This window comes from Lactuca serriola, chromosome 7, assembly GCF_051521515.1.
Source record: "Lactuca serriola cultivar US96UC23 chromosome 7, Lser_US96UC23_V15, whole genome shotgun sequence".
Classification (NCBI taxonomy): domain Eukaryota; kingdom Viridiplantae; phylum Streptophyta; class Magnoliopsida; order Asterales; family Asteraceae; genus Lactuca; species Lactuca serriola.
In genome coordinates this window covers 153,527,728-153,538,853 of record NC_136414.1, presented here as the reverse complement: position 1 = coordinate 153,538,853, position 11,126 = coordinate 153,527,728, and positions in this window count along the sequence as shown.

The window sequence follows — 11,126 nt, the reverse complement described above, 5'->3', positions numbered from 1 at the left end:
CAAGCATTATTCGACGTCCCATGAATCGTCGTGCGGGGAAAATATTAGTCCACAACGTCGATTATGGAGGCTTATGGTAATACAACCCAAAAACCTTAAGGAAGTCAACTACCTAGACGGACGCCTCCGACTAGTGAATATTATATTATATTGATAAGTTAGGATTGGTAAATATCCTAAAACATATTATAATAAATTAGGATTGGTAAAATATCCTATAAAATATTTATGTTAGGATTGACAGAATATCCTGAAATATATTGATCAGATAAGATTAGTAAAATATCCTAAAAAGAAAGATATATATAACATTAGGATTGATTATACATCTCAAAAGATAAGTTTTAAGAAATAAAAGGATTATGAAGCTCTGAAATAAAAAAAAATAAAAAAAAAAAAAAAAAAAAACCTAGGAACTTATAAATTAGAAAATACTCTTATTCATAAATAAAGATCCAAAAAAGTTTTCAAAAATTGCTTTATCAATATCTATTAAACCTATAAACTCACCAACATCAAGTTGACGTTTTTGAAATTGCATGTATTCCTAAGAAATAGAAGAAATCATCGCAATGAAAGACAAGCAGCTTGAAGATGGACATGTTTTTATTTTTCCCATGTAATAGAGATCATTATTTAATAAAAGGTATTTATAGTGTGCACTCTGTGATTTGGGTAATCTATGTACAACCATCAATCGTCGGCGCTTACGCCGTTGGCCGAGGGAGGTGTGACATGTAGGCGTACAAGTGCTGATGCATGACTTGATGATGTCAACACTAGTAGGAATGGAAGTAAGATAATATCAACGAAAAATCTACCAAAGTGATCTGACAATTCGGAATTGGATAAAATTTAAGATAACTCTTTTGCTTTGCCATGATGTGTGGTGTTTTTTAGCCATTCAGGATCATTTAGAGCCTCAAAAACACATTTTTTTGTTTTTTACAACTTTATATTTTGAGATTTGATTTAGATAATTGATTGGGAATCTTATCCTTATCATGGGTTAAGGAACGAATCTTATCTTCTCCTCTTTATAAGTATTTAATTTTCATTTTATATTAGACAATTTTTTTATTATCAAATTAAGAATTTAGTTTTTGAGTCATCTTTTTGTTCTTTGTGTTCTTGTTAGTTGTAATTTACCATTCAATCTGACCGTCTAGGCATCATTTGGTATCACAGAAAACCTAAGAATGACTTAACAAATGGTTTGTCAGTGTGGAGAAGCTCGTGGTGTTGGGAATCACTGCAGTGATGGACGCAGTCCACAGAATGGCAGAGCCGATCTACACAATACACATGACATACAAATTAGACGCTTGTAATGAAGGATCCAAGAACTCGAGTTTTTTCATCAGGACTTGTCATGCGAAGAGACTACATCTGAACTGAGCACTGGGGACGACATTTAACTTTTCATCGATGTGTTCAAGGAAGTAGTCATGATCTCAGAGAAGTAGTTGTTCACGTTGAGGTCTAACGTGGTTATAATATGCAAGTTGTTATCGACATAGATTTCCTTTGCTTATTTGTTAAAAATAAAAAGGTTTTGAAGGTCGATCCTCATGTCCATGGCCAAACAATATTTTGTGACCACCATCTGAAGCAAACAGGTGATATCCACCCATACCTCCTAAGTTTCTCAATGGAGTCTGTCTTCCACCAATCTGTATTGATAGGCTTAGGAGTCACTCCTTAGTAGGTTTCGTCAATGTGATTAAGAGCATAGAAAACAATACAATGGGTGATGCAAAAGCTCTCACAATGCATTATAGTTGAATCGATCAAGACCGAGGAGAAGAGGTATGCAACTTTTGATGTTAGTGATAGGGAAAACTTTGTTAATCGTGTATATGGTTGATTTTCGGCCAAAGTCACTACAAGAACCAAGCCTTTAGTGATGACACAATTACCGGTGACACAAGCTTTTAGAGGCGACAAATGGTAGAGTCGCCGCTAAAATCCTATGTCGCCTGTAATTGTGTCGCCACTAAAGACTTTTCACCCGAATTCGCATTATCCCTTTCTGATAGACCTAGCTGTTCAATCGAGTATCTAATCCAACGATTGGTCCTTTTATCCGCACAAAACCAATACCGGCGACATTTTGTCGCCGCTAAAAGTCGAAAAAGTCGCTGCTATTACCATTACCAGCATGATTTCTCCAACTTAAGGGATAATGTCTTACCAAATCGTATTAACTTTCAATGTTTCATTACCATTTTCAAACCACTTTATATTTATATTAATAAAGAAACTTAAATAACTATTACCAATATTTTTATAATTTTGACAATATATAATCACAATTTATGTAAAAATATAGCCAATTTACACAAAAACTTCATCGCTTCATAGAATTAGACCGTTAAAAATGATATTTTCATCGCTAATCCGATAAAAATTCCTTATGAAAATCGGTTAATGGGAATTTATGCTACATTCATCACTAATTCGTCTCTTGTTGATAGTCGGTATTGTTGTAGTAAAATCAAAATTATCAAAATTAAATATTCACATTTTATTCCGTAGTTTTAAGATTAATTAATATAAACAATGTCGGATATAAAATTAAATCATGGTTTTAGTCTTAACAACATAAATGTTATAACACTTATCTTGTAACAAAAGCTGTAGAATTGATATTATCATCACCTGGATCTCATCTCTAGCTTCTTAAAATTCCACCTTAGTGTGCACAACTTCAAAATGACATGAAAAAAAAGCATAAAAAAGCATTTCAAATGGTTGTCTTATGTTCAATTCTCACATGCTTCAACTTGTTTTTTTTAACAACAATTCCATTCAAGAAAACAACCAATGTATATAGCAAAGAGCTAGAGGCCATCGAGAGGACAGACACAGATCACATGCTTCGACTTGTGAATGGGATAGTTTATAAGTATTAGACTAGCTCTTTATTTGTATAGTCTTTTATTCATTGTTGTATACTTGAGGGTATATATATATATATATATATATATATATATATATATATATATATATATGAGATAACCCCCATGCCTCTTGGTGTGGAAAACTCATTATTTCATGCTATCAAGCCAACAACCCCTCCCTTCCCCTCCTCACCTATCAACATCTCCTTGCTCACGTTGATGACTCCTCTGCAACCCCTCCTTCCTACCATTTGGTTGAGGAAAAGTAGGTTGAGAACCCTGCTTTTGTGGAATGGCATGTCACGGATCAATGGGTCGTTATCCTTCTTCAAGTCTCCCTCACGGAAGAAGCATTTTTTGAGGTCGTGGGACTCTCTTCCGTTCGTGCTATATGGACCGCTTTTGAATTAGCCTATGAAACTCTTCCATGGAACTGGTACAAAATCTTTGTGATCAACTTCGACTTCTTTCTAAAGGCACCTCTACCGTCTTCGAATATGGACAGAAATTTAAGGCGATTTGTGATCAACTTGCGGCTATCGGCCAAGCCGTTGACAAATCTAATAAAAATCATGATATCTTATGTGGCCTTGGCGGCGCTTTTTAGGCTTTTTCCATTGGAGTTCAGACCTCTCAGCTCACTCACACTTTTTGGGACCCCCTTGCTCAAACCGAAGGTCATAAGCTCTTCATGAAATCCATCTACGTGAACTCCGCACCCACCGTCGGCTTTACTGCTGAATCAGCGCCCATCTGGGTTGCTGCCTCGGTTTCTGCTAGTCAGGGTTGGGGTGGTGACTCCGATGGCCGTGGTGGTCCTTGTGGTGGTCATGGTCGTGGCCACCGGCCACCCCATTGCCAACTATGCCGACAAAACTGTCATTTTGCTAATGCTTGTCCACAACTTCCGACATTTGCTTCTAAGTCCGCTCCCAGTTAAGCCAATTTAGCCAAAGCCTTCTTTGCAAATTGTTGTGTGACCCCACTTTGCAAATTGTTGTGTGACCCCACCTGGCCCATATTGGTATGTTGATTTCGGTCCCTCGGACCACATGTTTTCTTCTTCGTGCTCGGTCACTAAACCCCAAACTTTTGTTGGTGATGGCTCAGTTCATTTCGGTAATGGTAATACTCTTCCCATTACTGCTATTAGGACTTCCTCTCTTCCCAACGGTATTCGATTGCGGGATGTTTTGGTGGTCCCTCGTCTTACTAAAAAATTATTGTCTATTAGCAAGTTAACATATGAGAATAACCTAGATGTGCTTTTCTCCAACTATTTGTTTTACATTTAGGATCGGGCAACGAAATAAGTTCTGGCTCAAGGAATGTGTGATCGGGGGCTTTATGTTGTTCCAAATAAACCGGTGGCTAGTGCTTTTTTTTTTTTGCTAAGAAGCGACCCAAGGCGTCTTTTCAATTATGGCACTCACGTTTAGGGCATGTGTCTTTTGATGTTATTTCTATATTAATAAACTTGATCAAGTGTTGGTTTCTTTTATTTTACCTAAACTGGTTATTTGTTCTGCTTGCCAACTTGCTAAGGCTCATCAGGTACCTTTTGGCAATAATGACCAACGTGCCGGCCATGTTTTAGATTTGATCTATTGTGATATTTGGGGTCCCTCCCCGGTTGATTCGGTTGCATCATACCGATATTATGTCACCTTTATGGACGATTTCTCCCGCTTTACATGGCTTTACCCGCTCAAGTCTAAATCGGATTTTTTTAGCATTTTCGAGATATCTATCGCCTTTCTAGAGACTCAATTCTCTACCAAAATTAAAGGTTTTCAAAGTGATAGGGGTACGGAATTTCTAAATAATAAAGTAAAGGCGTTATTACATAAACATGGTATATTTCATCGCATCACATGCACATATACCCCCAACAAAACGAGCGGGTTGAACACAAAGATCGTCACATTGTGGAGACAGGCCTCACCATGATGTTTCACGCTCACATTCCAATTATTTCTTATTGGGCTCATGCTTTTAGCACTGCCGTGCATGTAATTAATCGTCTCCCCATGAGGTGTTGTCCATGAAATCCTCATTTGAGGTCTTGTTTGGACGGGTGCCATCTTATGAGAATTTTTGCATTTTTGGGTGTCAGGTCTATCCATATTTCTATGACTATGCGGATCATAAGCTTTCTCCGCAGAGCATACCTTGTGTTTTTATGGGTTATCACTCTTAATATAAAGGCTACTTATGTCTCGATCTATTTTCGACACGGGTTTTTGTTACCCCTCATGCTTAGTTTGATGAAGAGTGCTTCATGTTTCGTGACACCCACACAAATGCTCCTATTGGGTCCTTACCCTTGCACACATTTCTTGTTGATCAGCTCCCCCCATTCCAGTCCCTGATGACACTGTCCCGGCCTCTCCAAGTACCCCAGGACTCGCTGCTCCTCCTCCTTGTATTGTGTGCATGGAGTCGGATCCGCCAGCTCTCTCAGTAGCGACTCCTGCATCTGAGTCTGTTGCTGTTACTTCACCGGGACCCGAGTCCGAGTCGCCTTTTGGGTATGACTCGGAACCAACCATTGGTTCTGCTTCTGACACCGCCTTCGAGTCTAATTTCGAGCCCAATACGCCTCCGGCCTCCCGTCTGCCCCCGCCTTCGCATCCGATGACCACACACGCTAAAGCCAAGACTTTTAAGCCACGATACTGTACTGATTTGGCACATTTAACTTCTCATGGCTTTTTTTCACAGGTCTTTTCTACTAATATTCCCTCATCCTATGATAACACTTTACGTGATCCTAAATGGTGTGAAGTGATGTGTTCCGAGATGGCGGCTTTTAATCATAATCAGACATAGACTCTTGTTACTCGTCCTACCCAGGCTAATATTGTAGGTTGCAGGTGGTTTTTTCGCACCAAATCTCGGGCCAATGGGACTGTGGAATGTCACAAGGCTCATCTCGTTGCTCAAGGGTTCAGTCAAGTTTCGGACCTTGACTTTTCTCACGCCTTCAGTCCTTTTGTCAAGGTGGCTACTGTTCGTATTGTTCTTACTCTTGCGATTGTTAACGGGTAGCATTTGCGTCAACTTGACATGAATAACACCTTTCTCCACTGCCATTTGGGTGACACTGTCTTTATGAATCAACCCCCAGGTTTTGCGAATGCCCGTCATCCTGATTATGTTTGTAAGCTCAATAAAGCTATTTATGGTCTTAATCAGGCCCCACTGTGTAGTTTCATCGACTTAGTTCGTTTTTAGTGCATCATGGTTTTTCCTGGAGTCGTGCAGATTCCTCTCTTTTCGTGTTTCATCGGGACTCGTGTATCTTGTATTTGTTAGTGTATGTTGATGATTTGATTGTCACTAGCTTGGGTGATGTTATTGTGTTGTCATTCATTGCTTGGCTGCATGCAGAATTTCGAATTAAGGGTCTCGGGCGTTTGAACTACTTTCTTGGGCTTGAGGCTACTCATCATCCCACAGGCTTGTTTCTCAGTCAAGAAAAGTATGCTCACGACATCGTCTCGTGAACCGGTCTTCTCGATGCCAAGCCCATGCTTACCCCCTTGCTACCAACACCTCCCTTGTTAGTGGTAGTCCTCTTTATGAGGATCTGACTCGCTATCGGTCCTTGGTTGGTGCAATTCAATATTTGACGGTTACGAGACCGAATATTTCTTACGCTGGTAATCAAGTTAGCCAGTTTATTGCTGCCTCGACGATTGCTCATTTTCAAGTTGTTGAACGACTTATTTGCTATGTCAAGGGAACCCTCTCATTTGGTCTCACTTTCTCATGTCCTCCGACTGTCAAGATTGTTAGCTACTCTGATGTCGATTGGGCTTGCTTCCTTGAGACTCGCCGCTCCACCTATGGGTAATTGATATTCCCTGGGCGTAATCTTGTGTACTGTAGTGTGAAGAAGCAGCCTACTATCTCTCGCTCCAGTTGTGAGTCCGAATATCGAGCCATGACTAATACGTCTACAAAGATCATTTGGATCACTCATCTGTCGCAGGAACTACATGCCTTGCCCACCGATCTCCCCACGCTTCTCTGTGATAATCAAAGTGCGTTATTCTTTACCTAGAACCGGGTGGCTCATAATCATGCTAAGCATATTGATCTTGACTATCATTTTGTTCGTGAGGTTGTTGCTTCAGGTAAACTGGTCACTATGTTTGTTCCTACCAAGCTTCAAGTCGATGACATCTTCACTAAGAGTCTACCTCGGCCACAGTTTGATCAGTTTCGTCGCATGCTTCGTCTTGGTCCACCTCCTTTCACTTTAGGGGGGATATTACATTAGCTCTTTATTGGTATAGTCTTTTATTCATTGTTGTATACTTGAGGGGTGTATATGTATCTTTATTTATTATATATATAAGAGATAATCCCCATTCCTCTTGGTGTGGAAAACTCATTATTTCAATAAGGAATTGTTTAAGCCTGTAATTCCTTTGCCAGTTCAAGAAAAGTTGGCTCAGTTGGAGTTTAGAAGCGTCAATGAAAAAATTACAAGTGTCATGAGCTTAAGGTAGAAAAGGACTACCTTGAAAATCTTTGCGACCGAAGCGAAATATATCTTATTTAGCGATCTAAAAGTGATAGGATAGTCCCTTGCTTTTCGATTCCATCACTAATAGCAAAAAACTAGTGATAAGCCAAAACATAGTTTGACATCGATAATCTCCACTAAACGCCTATATGGATGCAATTTCTGGCTATCTTTTGTTTTAAAAAGTAACGTCGCTAGTAAGTGTCAGATAGTTTCGGTCATTAGTCTATTGTTTTTACATGCTTTTTCTAATAATGTGATAGGCTCACAGTCACATACAAAATTAATGTAACATCCGAAATTTCAGGTATTATATTTATTCGTTGAATTTCAAGTTTTGTGGAAGAACTCGGCGAGTTGATGCGTAGACTCGCCGAGTAGAGACGCGAATCATTATCCGGGTGGATGGCTGGTCTCGGCGAGTCGCCCCATGGACTCGGCGAGTCCACGCTGTTTAATGAAACCCTAATTCCTCGAGTTTGGGGCCTATTTAAGGGGCTTTATGGCCGTCATTTGCGGCTACCAGACCCCAGAGAGAAACCCTAAGTGAGCTAGAGCGTTTGTGAGAGGAAAGGAGCCATTTCTTGATCATTGCTAGTGTTTTTGCAAATAGAAGAGGACCAAGACAAGAGGAGGCTGAAGAGGGTGCTAATCTAGTGATTCCAGGGCTCAGAGACTTCATTTTGAGGTATTCATTCGACCCTTCTTCAGTTTATGGTTTTAGCCCCTTTAGAGGATGGTTATATGGAGTAATTGGTCCGCTCTCATGTTGGTGCTGTAGATCTGGACCCAAAGAGGTCCAGAGGCCCTTTTCCCTTGAGCTTTATGAGTGTTAATGGGGGTTATGAGCTTTGGATGTCATTTTAGAGGTCATATCTTCAAATAAGGCCTTTGAGCCTTTGCATGAGCACCAAGATGTTAGCTTTACGTGATTATAATGCTTTGGGAAGCTGGATCTATGGTTTAGAGGAGTGGATCTGACCTCAGGAGGTCAATTTAGCTTGAGCATGGCATGAACTCGCGGAGTCCAATAGCCGACTATGTGAGTAGGACGAGGGTTTTCCTGATAATCACACAGTTGGTGACTCACTGAGTTGGTGAAGCGACTTGGTGAGTCAGAGGGAATCTACAGGGCAGAGTGCACGATGGTACTCTCCAAGTCATGAGCCGGACTCGGCTAGTTGGGTCGGGACATTTCGCAGATTGTGATCTGTGATGATTTGCAGAGTTGAGGGTTGACTCAGTAAGTCGAAGGGGGACTAGGAGAGTGAAGAAAACGTGTGGACTCGCCGAGTCATAGTTGTGCACTCGGCGAGTTTGGTTAAGGTTGACCATTGACTTCGTTGACTTTTAGGGTTGTTCAATGTTTGGACCTTAGAGTCATCAGAAGGGTAGGATAGTCTTCTACCCTTCTTGTAGGATGTATATATAGAGAGAGAGATATTAGCCTAGCCCTGAGGGTTGTATTAATTAGAGTATTTATTTCATGTGATTAGGCACGGGCTAGACCGGAGTTTACCGAGTCAGAGATTTACTGAGATATCCGAGGTGAGTCTTCTCACTATACTTTACCTTGAGTAGGTAATCTGAGTTATGTGATACAGTGTTCGTATGCTATATATGTGTTATGTGTTGCACCGCATTATTCTATGTGTTTTATGTTGTGCATGTTTACAGAGTTAGAACCGGAAGGTTCACAGAGATAGAACCTGAGGGTTCACAGAGTTTAGGTGCACGGACCCAAAGAGTTATAGCCTCGAGTGGCTAGTATGTGTTATATATGGTATTTTGGGGAACTCACTAAGCTTTGTGCTTATAGTGTTTCGTGTTATGTGTTTCAGGTACTAGTGAGGATCGCGGAAAGGCGCCGACTTGATCAGTACACACACGGGATTTTTATGTTATGAGATCTTGGGATTGATATATGTTATGAATTGAGTTTTAAACAATGATGCTTTTATAAATAATGAATGAATTATGTTTTTATAAGATGCGAAAAATTGTTTTGAAATTTACGGTGTTACAAGTTGGTATCAGAGCCTTGGTTTGAGGGATTCGAGTACACCTTCGGGCGTATTTGAACTCAAACTGAGGATTTGAGAAATATTTTCAAAAGAGAACCAAGTTTTCTAAAAAGGGTAAAAGATTTTTGGAAAACGCAGAGCAGAGTCGTGTGTACGATCAGTCAGCGCCCGGACGGTGATTCCCAAAATACCCTTATGTTATATGCTTAAGAAATTGATATGATGTATTCTCATGCTAGAGTGGCCTAGGTATTCCTATTAGGACTAGAGTGGCCTGATTTGTGATGCCTTAGCCTAGGGGGAGGTGTGCTGCTACGAGATGCTTGAGAGTGAGTAGGTAGCAGTGAGGAGCTTATGAGAGACCTGTTAAAGACTGGATTATGCATAATAGAGTACTTGGGACTTGGGATCCTAGGAGGAGGACTTGGGGTGTATACCGATGCGGTGTGGACGGTAGTATTGGGCCCGTACTACTGCAAACACCAGGACGGTGTACAGTTCAAGTAAGAATCTTCGGGATGCCAGGGATCAAGGAGGGATGAGTTATAGAGTGCGAGTATACTCGAGTGAGTTTCTAATATATCGTATGTTGTATTTTAGAGGTAGATCATGGTGAGGACACGTCATGCGCCAGAGAGCAGCGAGACTAGTGATGAGGAGATCTGTCGGATCATCCATGAGGAGGTGGCTGCGGCCATCAGGCCAGACATACCAGAGATGTTCGGGTCTATTAAGACCACGCTGATTGAGACTTTTGACGAGCGTTATGCCGCTCTTTCTGAGACTGCTGTTGCAGCGGCCACCGCAGCCATTGTTGCTGCTAGGCCGCAAGGGGGTGACTCGTTGTTGTTCAGGGAGTTCAGCAACACGAAGCCACCAGAGTTTGATGGGACGCAGGATCCGATTGCAGCGATGAGATGGGTATCTGATATTGAGGGGTGTTTCTATACATGCTCGTGCCCGGAGAACTTGAACGTTCGGTTTGCGCTGAACCAGCTTCGCCTAGGGGCGAAGGACTGGTGGAAGTTCGCGACAGCACACTACTCTCCAGCAGAGCTTGCTGCGGTGACCTGGGAGAGGTTCACCGCCATGTTTCGTGATGAGTACGTTCCCTCGGTGGAACGGGATCAGTTGGCACATGAGTTTTTGATCCTCAAGCAGGGCACGGAGTCTGTTACGGTTATTACTAGGATGTTTCACGAGAGGGTGATGTTCTGCCCTGAGCACGTGTCTACTGAGCAGGCACATATGAGCCGTTATTTGAGTATTTTAAGGAGAGATATTCGGGATTTCGTCGCGAACTCCTCGTACCGGACATTTGCGGAGCTTTAGGAAAATGCCCGGAAGAGGGAGATCGAGCTAGAGACTCAGGCTAGGGAGGAGGCGGAGTCTCAGGGGAGGGATCGGGGACCGGCACAGTTCCAGCCGACAGCCAAGCAGGCCAAGCCTGCTGATTCCAGAGCGAGGAGCCAGAAGGGCCGCACTTGTGGAAAGTGCGGCAAGGGTCATGATGGAGTTTGTAGAGATGGATCTTGCTACAAGTGTGGCAAGGAGGGGCATATGGCCAAGGACTGCCCCAAGGGGTTTGCAGTGTGTTTTCATTACAACCAGACCGGACACCGGAAGGCCGAGTGTCACTACTGCGAGGGTCATCACAGGGAG